Genomic DNA, 12147 nt, shown 5'->3' with positions numbered 1-12147 from the left:
AGATTATTCTGGATTATCTGGATTATTCTGAATTATCTGGGCCCAATCTAATCACATGAGACCTTAAAAGCAGAGAGTCTTTCCTGGCTGTGGTCAGAGGAAGATGTGACTATAGAGGACAGATCAGACAGGGGCAACATTGCTAGCTTTGAAGGTGGAGAGAGGAGGCCATAAGCCAAGAAATGCAGTGGCCTCCAGAAGCTGAAAAAGGAAAGGAAAGGGAATCTCCCCAGACTTTAGAAAGGAATGCACCCCTGTCAAAATTTTAATTTTAGCCCAGTAAGACCTGTATTGGACTTCTAATCTACAGAACTGTAATATAATTAACGTGTGTTATTCTAAGCCACTGTGATTATGGTAATTTGTTACAGCAGCAATAGAAAACTAATACTACCTCCATGTTGATTATCCATAAGTAATGAGAACTACTCTGTCTACTTGACTTCTTAAATACACATAACCTACTCAATTCTAAATGTGATTGTGCTGGGGTTTTTTTCTTTTGAACTTTCCAAACAAAAATGTAGATATGTTTCTTACTTCTGAATTGGAGGAAGTCTCATTATTATGCAGTTATCATCTTACCAACCCCCAACCTTCACCCCCAAAGTCAGGATAGTTCATTCTCTAAATGAAGGTATTCTTACAGTAACCTGCATACACCAGAACTTAATTCATGTTTGCTGATGATTTTGACAATAGTAATGACCATAGATGGAAGCTTTCTCTAACCATAAAGGAAAATAATGCATAAAAACAAAACAACAATGAAAGACTTTTTAAGAATATTTTAGTAGAAGGAAAATGTTTGAGCTCTGTTTCCATATATAAACCAAAAATCTGCTCTTTAAATTAGCTGTTACACTTTACAAATATGCTTGCATAGGCTCAGAGTGTCTCTGAAAAGCAAACAAGGAACTGATAACAGTGGTTGCTTCTGGGGAGAACTGGTAGACTGTGGTAGAGAGACTCACATTTATTGAACACCATATTATGCTTTTAGATTATACTGTATGCATGTAGTATCTAGTAAAATAACTACTTGATTTTTTTTAATTTGAAGGCTTTACATTACCTTTTATTTAGCATTTTATATAGAGAAAAGGCCTTTTGTGTAGAGATCAACCTGTACCCAGGTATTACAGATACAGAAACTGTGATGAGAACCAGTCAAATGTCATTACATTGCAAACTCAAAGTTTAAACCTCCTCTTAAAAAAAAAGTCATGTGGAAGAAGAAAAAAGTCATGTGTATGTGGATGAACATGTGTGTTTGTATAAATGGCTAGACTATACACCAGAAGTAATAGTGACTGTCTTTGGGTGGTGGATAAAGTGATTTTCATTTTCTTCTTTTTGCTTTTCTAATTTTCTAAAAATTTTGAGGGACATCAGGTCACTTTTGTAATTAGAAGAACCATTTTCATAGACAGAAACGTCCCATGACTTGAGCTTAGCTCACCAGACTGACTACCTTTTCCAGTTTCCTTGTAGCAGAGAAAGTTTCCCAGTTGCTCCATGTAAGAGAGAGCTATCTCAGAGAGGAAAGTGTGCTGACCACCCTGATCGAAATCTCAGAAGCGCAGTTCCTCACTGATGAGTCTAGTCTTCAACATGGTAAATCAAGAAGTTTGAATTTTCAGTCGGTGCATCGCAACTTTATCAGTTAATAGGAAGCTGATTGAAGTTAACTAAACTCACAAGTGGCCGAATTATGCCCAGAAAAATAAACTGTTAACTTTAATAAGGGATGTGCTTTTTCTGGCAAACAAAACCTCTGGCCTACTATTTTTGAAAGTTTTTTTTAGCGGTGGTATGCTTTCTCTAAGCAACTGTTTTGTTTTGGGTTTTGTGTGTGTGTGTGTGTGTGTGTGTGTGTGTGTGTGTGTGTGTGTGACCAATATGTAAAACAGAGAAAATGAAGCTGCTCCTGTTGAAGACAGATGAAAGGGCTGCTCAGCCTGGTGTGATGTTCTCCTCTTTCCCCAGATGTCCTCCAGAACAGTTCCTTAGAAGCCCCAGGACTTGAAGGAATACCATCTGACACCAATTCATCTACTGGTACCAGATAAATAAGCAGAAGGTTGCTTAGTGAGCATAGACCTGAAGGAAGGAGACTTGGAGGAATACTCCATCCAGGTTCTGGGAAATGTCTGGTGAGTTTTCCCAGTTCCACACAACACATGCCTCTCTGAGAGATGGGAATGTACATTTTCCTGATAGATAGGCTCTCTTTGCTTCTAGCAGTGCTGGACAGTGGTGGACTGGTAAACCAACTCTCTGAGAACTAAACAAAACTAGCAAACAAAACTCCATGGTCTATAGCAACTGCCAATTTCTGTGGTATAAACATTCCCACTGTGGCTGATTTCAAGGGACCAACAGAATTTACCTGAATATTTAACAATCAGTTCTGTAAAACCCATACTGCCAACTCCAGTGGAACACTGCTATATGTGTGCTCCATGCAAAACACGGTTTAGTAGGCTATAGCTTTCTTTGCTAATATTCCTTGTCTTGATGATATATGTAGGTCAGCGATATAAAATTTAGAGGTTTCCTGAATCTCTAATAGTCACACATCTACAAACCATCTCTGGATTGTTTCTGCCAAAGGTAAATCTACTTGTCATGTGTTCATTCTTTCTTGTTTTATTCAGAGGGCAACCAAATTCTGAAAGTTTCACTATTTATTGACAGCAGTGATTCTGACAAACTGTAGCCATCTCTTTGGCCTGGTGATGATTTCATACCTTACAGGCCTTTTCCTCCCTTGTGAATCATGCTTCTGTTTATTCCTGGAAGTGAAATGGACAATTTTTAATAAATGCTGTGTTCATACAGCCACAGAAGAATGGACCTGAACAAATAATTGAGTTAGTCTCTCTTACTATTTATTATCCATATGTTCTGGTTTCTTACTGAGGGCCTGCATGACCAGTCCTGCTTTCTAGGATAAGGTCACTACTGATTTAGTTTTTTGCAGATTACCATCTTGCACAGAACCATAAACACTGTAAAATATTTCTATTCACCTCCTAGGCAATGTTAGCTAGTGTCGACTAAAAAAAAAAAAAAAAAAAAAAAAGCACAACCTAAAAGTTGAGAGTTATGTTTTATTCGACAGACGTTCGACTTAAACCTGGGAGACAGGACGCTCAGATCTCTCTGAGGGACCTCTCTGAAGAGGCAAGGGGAGATGCCAGGATGTATAGGAGCTTTTGCAACAAAGACCAGGTAGTGGGAACATCAAAAGATTACTGTTAAGAGATATGGGAACATATGTATATGTATAACTGATTCACTTTGTTGTAAAGCAGAAACTAACACACCATTGTAAAGCAATTATACTCCAATAAAGATGTTAAAAAAAAAGATTACTGTTAATTAAAGAAAACCAGATATCTCAAGTTAAGGTATTTAGTGCTTTTCTATGTATAGGAAGATGCAAGGGTCTGGGCTCATTGAAATCATTCCTTTGATATGCACCTCAGCTATCTGCCTCCAGTATTCTGCTTTTCCCCATCCTGAATCACCTCAGGGTGCACAGTTGGGGGTGACTGTGGTGGCTCAGGGCTTGGCAGTGGACAGCCTGTTTGTCTCCATCCTGAGTTCCCTCAGGGCTCACAGTCAGGGGGGCTGTAATGGGATGGCTTGATGGCTGCAACATCCTTTGTTTGCTGATATGGCAGGGAACATTTTTAATTCACACTAACCTGAGTGGCTGATGTGAAATAAAGAAAACTTAAAATAAATGCCTACCCCAAATACCTCCGACTGCAGGTTCATCAAGTTCCCTGAAATTCTCAGCCTGGGAGTCACTCCTTTGAGGCAAATTCTAATTCTCCAAAGGAACTTAGAGCTATGAAATATTTAATTTATGAGGGAGATGCCTTAGCAGTTAGAAACATAATTTTTAGATATTCATGAGTTTAATGAAAAGAAGATAGGCCACGAAAGACAGATTACCACGAAGGAATGGGAGAAAGGTTCAGAGCTTGGAAGAATGCTACATGTGGGCTCTGGGCAGAGCAAAACACAGTGAGCTTTGAAAGTGAGTAGAAGTCCACAGTAATGGGAGGTGAATTACTCGAAGACAGACTATAATTCTGTGACTTTTCTTGTCCTCTCTTGCTGGCTTTGATTCTAGCACATACATGATTCCGGAAAACAAAATGCAGCATTCCCTTTTCTAATTGAAGTACCTTCAGTTCCCTTGGCATTGCATCCGAAATTGAAAAGTGGATAAGAACACTATGAAGATGTACCAGCCAGTACAGAGCTCTTCCCTCTATGAATTAGCAGCAATCATGAGTATTAGTCAACAGAGTGTGCCTGGAAGGCCCCTAGAGTGTAATGGGATCAGGTATCACTAATGATTACAGGAAGATGAAAGCAGACAGTAGCTCAAGGAGGAATTTGAGCTGAGGCAGGCAGCCTGAAGCAACTGGAAAGCCAAGTCATTACATGTGCAAAATCAATCCTTCTGTTCAGTCTTTGGGAGACTCCCCTATTGCCAAGAAGGGTTTAATTCAATTAGCAAAGAGCTGTGGGGAAAAGGCTTGTGCAACCTTGAGCCTGGCTGGATATCTTTAGCTCTAAAGCAAAGTTATTTTGGGAGGATCATCATAATTCGCTTGCTTCAGCACTAAACGCATCCAGGATATGCTCCCTGAAACTCAAAGGAATGCTCTGTCTCACATCCTGTGTTTCTGCATGTAACTTTCCTTGAACTTTACTACTGCTCCCTACCTCCATCTCTCCCTGCTTCCCACCGTAAGCTCTCTTCTCCCTAAATTGGATAAGAGCATTGTGAAAGGACCTTAAGTTGCGGAAGAGGAGCCATCTCTAAATGGAGCTATGAGGAGAAACTCCAATTCAGTGTGTGCCCTTGGGTAAGCCATGCCACCTCTCTGAGCCTTGGTTCCCTCTTTTCTAAAACTGAAGTTCTGGAAAACAAACGAACTGCAGGGCTGTACTAAACAATCTCTAAGGTATTATTCCAAACAAGTGTGCCAGCTAACATAAATGTGACCAGAACAGCTTACAGGCAAGCTGACAGTCATCTGGTTGCCCCTGTCTAGCCACACTAGCATGCAGAGGTATTGAACCCCTTGGCCTTTAGGGCAGCTGGAGCCCCTGAGTCTGCCACTTACAGATGCAAACCTCCCAATCCCTTTTGGTATGCAATATATATACCGATTTCTATGGGAAACACTAGAAATCATTAAGATCCCTTTCAGAGCTAACATTCTGTGAATCTGTAAATGTGGCATTTGCATTTCCCAGAGGGAGAGCTTCCAAAACCCTCAGGAAATATGCCTGGGAGGCCATGAAAAAGATCAGATTAGGGTTTTCTTTGGAGAGTCTCAAAAAGACAGGAAAGATGCTCACAGCAAAGGTAGAGAATTTGCCTGTAGTTGTAAGAAGAGTTGGCCTTTGGAGACACATTAATATTTTTGCACCTGAATAATAATAACGATAATAATTCAAAGGCGGTCCTTCATACAGATCTGGTAGGTATATGCTTGGTAATAGAGGAATGAATACATGACCTTTACTAAGAAGCCACAAGGTACAGTACTAGGATTATACCTGTAATCCCATAGTTTCCTTGGTTAGTCTCAAGCTTGCCAGATACGTATATCTGTTGCCTCTACTAGACTCTGAGGGCCCCTTAAGCAAGGACAATTTGTCTTACAGCATTTAGCAAAGTACTTTGGATATGGTATATACTCAATGCAAATTTGCTGAGTTTAATTTAATTTAGAGATACCAGCTTCAAGAAATTCCTGCTTTCAAAATATTTGCAGTGCATGGGGGGAACAAAACTAATCAACTTTAATAATTATACACATTATAAAATTAATTATGCTTATTAATATGGAAATAATTCTAAGAATGCTTCTTAATATAAAATAGTAGAAACAATTCAGTTTTACCTTCATTAAATGCGCTTTCATTTTTACCTTTCATTGCTCTCCCCTGTGGCCTAAAATTGACCTGTTGTTCCTATTTGATGGGGGAGTTCTACTCTCCTTTTCAAAACCACAGTTTCCCCCTTGCTCTCTGCATGGGTAGCTCTGTCCAGCCTTTGGGTCTCAGCTGGGTTTCACTTTGATATCTCCTGGGCAGAGACTGAGCTAAGGACTTAGGAAGAGATTACTTAGAGAGAGAGTGGAGAAGAATGAGACAAGGAAGGAGGAAAATCCAATAAAGGACCCACTTATTGGCTGGGTACGATTATGGACTACTGGGGCTCCCTCCCCCTAGGAACCCTCTGCTGCATCACGTAGAATGTGCATCAGAATTGTTCTCTGAAATGGTTGGAGTCTGGGGCCTTTATCCACCAACTTCTCTCCTTTTTTGGTTAACGGTTGCCCCTGGTGAATGCTTCCAGTTTACCCTGTACCTGGCAGAGCAAGCTCCCAAAGAATTTCTGCCAAGAAAGCCCTGAGGCAGAATTAGTAGTGGGATGCTGTCTGCACGCAGGAGAACTGACCCCTACAGGTGCAGTGCAAATCGAACGCAGGTTAACCCCCATGAGGCTTTGCTGAAATAGGCAGCCACTAAAGCATTTTGCCTAACAATATTGATCAGCTTTAGTTTAATTATCAGGATATATCATTGTTTATCTTTGTTCATGAGCATCTAATGTTTGGGGGGCTTCCTTCTTCTGGATACAGTACTGCAGTTTTCCTCCAGGAAAGCCACTTCTCTATTGACAGCTATTAGGCTTCAAAAGTAGAGTCCACTCCTCGTTCTACTAATGGCCAGGAAGCAGTGTGCTTCACAGTCCAGTGGATGTGTCTCTTGCTTCAACAGTGTTTGGACAGAACAGACTCAGAGACGCCCCTTCCTCCAGCCCCCATCTACCCTCCAACCTATTTATCAGTTGCAACCTTTGGACCAACCACTCAGCTCTCCTCGGTCTCAGGGACCAGCCAACATCATTTTCTGAGCTTAGCTCCTTAATGCCAATCAACCATGAGCTCCCAGATTTGTCAAAATTATTCCACGGAGATAGAGGCTGTCATCAACCGCCCGGTCTACATGCATCTGCGGGCCTCCTACACCTACTGTTACCCGAAAAACTGGGTTTGCCTCTTGTTGGGTGTCGAGTTAAAAGATACAACTGTGGAAGAACGTCACCTGCCATATCGGTAAACAAAGGATGTTGCAGCCATCAATCCCTCAGCCACTGCAGCTGCCCCGACTGTGCATCTGATTCAGTATGGAGGCCCTAGACAGTTAAGGAATGATTTCAAAGAGCCCAGACTCTTGCATCTTCCCATACATAAAAAAGTACTAAAATAACTTAAGATGTCTGGTTTTTCTTTAATTAACAGTAATCTTTTGATGTTCCAACTACCTGGGTTTTGTTGCAAAAACTCTTTTGTATCCTGGTTCCTCCCTTACCTTTTTGGAGCAGTCCCACAGAGCTATCTGGCTGTCTTCTGGTCTTAAGTCCTCAGAAAGTCTGCTGAAATCCTCAACTTTTAGATTGTGCCATTTTTTCAGTTGACACAACCAAACCAAAGATCAAGAAAAGGAAGGATTTATTACTTGCAGCAAGTAAGGAGAACACTGGGGATATTTCCCAAAGCAGTGTCTCCCTAAACAGTACAATTGAGGAAGCTAAGGGTACAAGCATTTTCATGAAGGGACTTGGGTGGTCAAAAGACTCCAAGTTTTAGTTGATGGAAGTCACAGGGGTCCAGAAAAGGTTAACATCATCCTCCCTTAGGTGCCAGTTGATCTGGTGGTTGAGAGCTTCAGGTTAACCTTTACCATTGAAAGAGAACTGGGGGTTTTTACAATTGATATATTATCTTTGCTATTGTTACTTCTCTTACTTGACAATAGTCGTTTGTTTCTGCATTCTTTTGCTCTCTTAAGATCATTAATTACTGAAATCTGTTCAAGGACTAGCACTGTGGCCAGACTTAGATCACAAAATGGCTTAGGCCAGAAATGGCTTATTTATGTCAAGAAAGCCATGACTGGTTCTTTCTCTGGGGACCCCCTACCCTATCTGCTTATACCAACTCTCTCTGGACTTCTATTTTGACCTTGGCTACGATGTGTCTCTGCAGGGTGTGGGCCACTTTTCCCACAAATTGGCAGAGGGGAATCCCAAGGGTGCTGAGAGTCTCTTGAAGATGCAACACCAGCAGTGGCCTCACCCTCTTCCAGGACCTGCAGAAGCCGTCCCAAGATGAGTGGGGTAAAACCCAGGCAGCTACGGAAGCCACTGTGCTCATGGAGAAAAACTTGACCCAGGCCCTTTTGGATCTGCATGCGTTGGGTTCTGCCTGAGTAGACCCCCATCTCTGTGACTTCCTGGAGAGCCACGTCCTATAGCAGCAGGTGAAACTCATCAAGAAGATGGCAACCACCTGACGAACCTCCACAGGCTGGGGGCCCCGAGTCTGGGCTGGACGTGTATCTCTTTGAAAGGCTCACCCTCAAGCACGACTAGGAGCCTCTGGAGCCCAGCAGCCTTTGAGGAGCCCCTCTGGTGTCAGGGCTTCTGCCTGAAGCCTCTCTCTCTGCAGCCACTAGGCTGCTTTGGAACCACCCTGGAGCCCTAACCCAAGCCCTGGACCAAATGGAAATAATAAAGCTTTTTGCAGCAAATAATAATAATAATAGTGGCTAGGAAGCTCCTGCTGAACCAATCAGAGCATCACATTCCCAATCAGCCAATGAGAAGCAATGAAATATATTCTAGGACTCTCAGTTTGTAACACATTTGCTGCACTGAGGGGAGAACTAGTTTAAGGACTGAGCCCACACACGAAAAGCAGAACCAGGGGTGTAAGAGAAATAGGTTTTGGTGACATTGCTTGAGGTCCTAGATAAAACTTCATAGATAGTGTCAACTGAAAAAATACACAATCTAAAATTTGAGAATTATGTTTTATTCCGTGGACAAAACTGAAGACTTAAGCCCAGGACACAGCATCTCACAGAGACTCTGAGAGACTTCTCCGAAGAGGTAAAGGAGGAGCCAGGATACACAGGAGTTTTTGCAACAAGGACCAAGTAGTCAGAACATCAAAAGTTTACTGTTGGGGGACTTCCCTGGTGGTGCAGTGGTTAAGACTTCACCTGCCAATGCAGGGGGTTCAGGTTTGATCCCTGGTCAGGGAGCTAAGATCCCACAGCCAAAAAACCAAAACAAACAAACAAAAAACCCAGAAGCAATATCAAATTCAATGAAGACTTTAAAAATTGTCCACATCTAAATAAATAAATAAATAAATAAAAGAAAACCAGACATCTCAACTTAAGGAATTTAGTGCTTTTCTGTGTATGGGAAGATGCGAGAGTCTGGGCTCACTGAAATCATTCCTTTGACATGAACCTCAGCGATCTGGGGACAGTATCCTGTGCTTTCTTTTCCTTTTTCTTTTTTTACTAATGGCCTACTTGAGTTGGTTGGGGTTTTTTTTAATTTTTATTTTATATTGGAGCATAGTTGATAAACAACATTGTGTTATTTCAGGTGTACAGGTAAGAGATTCATTTATACACATGCCTATTCTTTTTCAAACTCCCTGTGGTTTCTCATCCTGAGTCTCCTCAGGGTGCACTGTCGGGTGAGGTGGGGGGATGGCGGCAGCAGCTGACTGCTAGATGGCGGCCATCCTGTTCATATCCTGAGTTCCCTCAGGGCTCACCGTCGGGGCAAGCTGTAATGTAATGGCTTGATGGCTGCAACATCCTTTGTCCACTGATACCGCAGGTGATATTTTTTTTTTCATTCGCAGTAGCAAGCCCGATTTCTGGATTTTTTTTTTTTAATGAGCCAATAAATTCCCCTTTTTGCATGAGTCAGTTTGGGTTCAGCTTTTCTATCATTTGCAACGTTAAGGATCTTGTATTGTCTAACTCCCCCAGTAGACCGTATGTTCCATGCGGGCGGAGACCTTATCTGTCTCAGTCACCATTGTATAAGCTGATATTGGCACAGTGCCTGGCACATAGTAAGTGCTCAAAAATTATTTGTTGACTTAAATAATTTATTCGGCTCCAACTCTGAGTAGTGTAAATTACACTACCGAAGAAAAGTCTAGTGTTGAAAATAGTATGTAACTAAGGTAAGCTGTATTCATTCAGGTGCTGGCAGGAAATTAGGTCCAGATTATTTAACTGAGGAGGCTTTAATGAAGGGATTATTTAAAGAGTCCCTTCATGAAAGGACCATGCAAGAGAAATTGGGGGCATCTAGAGCTTGCAACAGTGAGAATCCATTACCATGCCTAGGGCTGAAGGGGACAAGGGGAGGAAACACTGTCATTAAAGCTTAGGGAGAGCAGAACTAGGGAGGAAGGGCTGTGGTACAAGAGCTAGAAATGTGGAGGAAAGTTGCCACTGTCAAAACCACAGTGCTCCAGGAGGGAAGAAATGGTGGAATTAATACCCTGACCTCTACTTCCTCCTTGCAACCCTGGCAAAACCTACCCAGAAGTCAGTCTATAAAGGAGCCTGGGTGACATGATCCCTAGAAGTAGCCTCCAGGAACATGGAGAAAGGCAAGAGAATGGATCTGTATGGTCAAATGGAGAACAACTAAGACAAATAGAAGATTCTCTTGAGAGAATAAAGAAAATAGACCACAGAAAAGAGGAAGGAAGTCAAATATGACAGAAACTTTCAAATCAAGTGTCAGTGCTGCTGCACTTCCTTCTTATTTTTTTTCTCCTTGTAATAGGTATATATCCCTCTTCATTTTTCCCAGTTGACGCTTATTACTGCCCTCATCTTCTTAATGTTGTCTTTATGTATGAGTATTTTTTATTGCAGTGTAATTGACATACAATATATTAGTTTCAAATGTACATCATAGTGATTTGATATTTACATACATTTTGAAAAGGTCAGATTGATGTCTAATTACCATCTGAGACCATACAAACTTAATACAGTGTTATTGAATATATTCTCTGTGCTGTACATTGCGTCTCTGTGATTTAACTTTTTTATAACTCAAAGTTTGTACATCTTAATCCTTTTCACCTGTTTCGGCTGCCCCCCAACATCCTCCCATCTGGCAACCACTGTTGTGTTCTCTATGAGTCTAGTTTTGTATTGTTTGTTTTGTTTTTTGGATTCCACATATATGTGAAATCATATGGTAATTGTCTTTCTCTATCTGACTTATTTCACTTAGCGTAATAAACTCTAGGTCCATCCATGTTCTTGCAAATGGCAAGGTTTCTTTTCTTATGGCTGAATAATATTCTATTGTATATATACACCAATATCTTCTTTATCCTTTCATCTATCAACAATTAGGTTTCTATATCTTGGCTATTGTAAATAATACTGCAAAGGATATATACATAGGGTTGCATATATCTTTTCAAGTTAGTGTTTTCTTTTCTTTTTTCACTATTCAACTCATTCTACGAGGATGGTATAATTTTGATACAAAACCAGGAAGGGAAAATAGGAGAAAGGCAAATTACAGGCCAGTTTCACACATGAATACAGGTGCAGAGTACTCCTTAACAGGATATTAACAAAATAAATCCATCAATTTAAAAAATAACAGTTTTACACTAAAAGCAAAAAAAAGTGAAAATAGACAAATTAGATTACAATAAAATTTAAAACTTCTTCATCAAAGAAAACTGTTTTTTTGAATTTTTGAATTTTATTTATTTTTTTATACAGCAGGCCCTTATTAGTCATCTGTTTTATACACATCAGTGTATACATGTCAATCCCAATCGCCCAATTCATCCCACCCCCACCCCCACCCCCTCACGGCTTTCCCCCCGTTGTGTCCATACGTTTGTTCTCTACATCTGAGTCTCTATTTCTGCCCTGCAAACTGGTTAATCTGTACCATTTTTCTAGGTTCCACATATATGCGTTAATATACAATATTTGTTTTTCTCTTTCTGACTTACTTCACTCTGTATGACAGTCTCCAGGTCCATCCACGTCTCAAAAAAATGACCCAATTTCGTTTCTTTTTATGGCTGAGTAATACTCCATTGTATATATGTACAACAACTTCTTTATCCATTCGTCTGTCTATGGGCATTTAGGTTGCTTCCATGACCTGGCTATTGTAAATAGTGCTACAATGAACATTGGGGTGCATGTGTCTTTTTGAATTATGGTTTTCTC

General features: G+C 40.8%; 1 protein-coding gene across 1 annotated transcript in view; it reads left to right on the top strand.

Annotated features, from left to right (window-relative positions):
* The window catches only part of LOC131761571 (uncharacterized), a 38407-nt gene extending 28888 nt beyond the window's left edge, over positions 1-9519 (top strand). Inside the window, exons 6-7 of the mRNA XM_067041062.1 lie at positions 1990-2156; positions 8097-9519. The gene's annotated coding sequence lies outside the window, so the exon portion shown is untranslated. The remainder of the gene's footprint in view (positions 1-1989; positions 2157-8096) is intronic.
* Positions 9520-12147: the final 2628 nt, after the last annotated feature.

The sequence above is a fragment of the Kogia breviceps genome, chromosome 8 (assembly GCF_026419965.1).
Source record: "Kogia breviceps isolate mKogBre1 chromosome 8, mKogBre1 haplotype 1, whole genome shotgun sequence".
Classification (NCBI taxonomy): Eukaryota; Metazoa; Chordata; class Mammalia; order Artiodactyla; family Physeteridae; genus Kogia; species Kogia breviceps.
The sequence above is the reverse complement of the archived record's forward strand: the minus strand, read 5'-3'. Positions and strand labels throughout refer to the sequence as shown.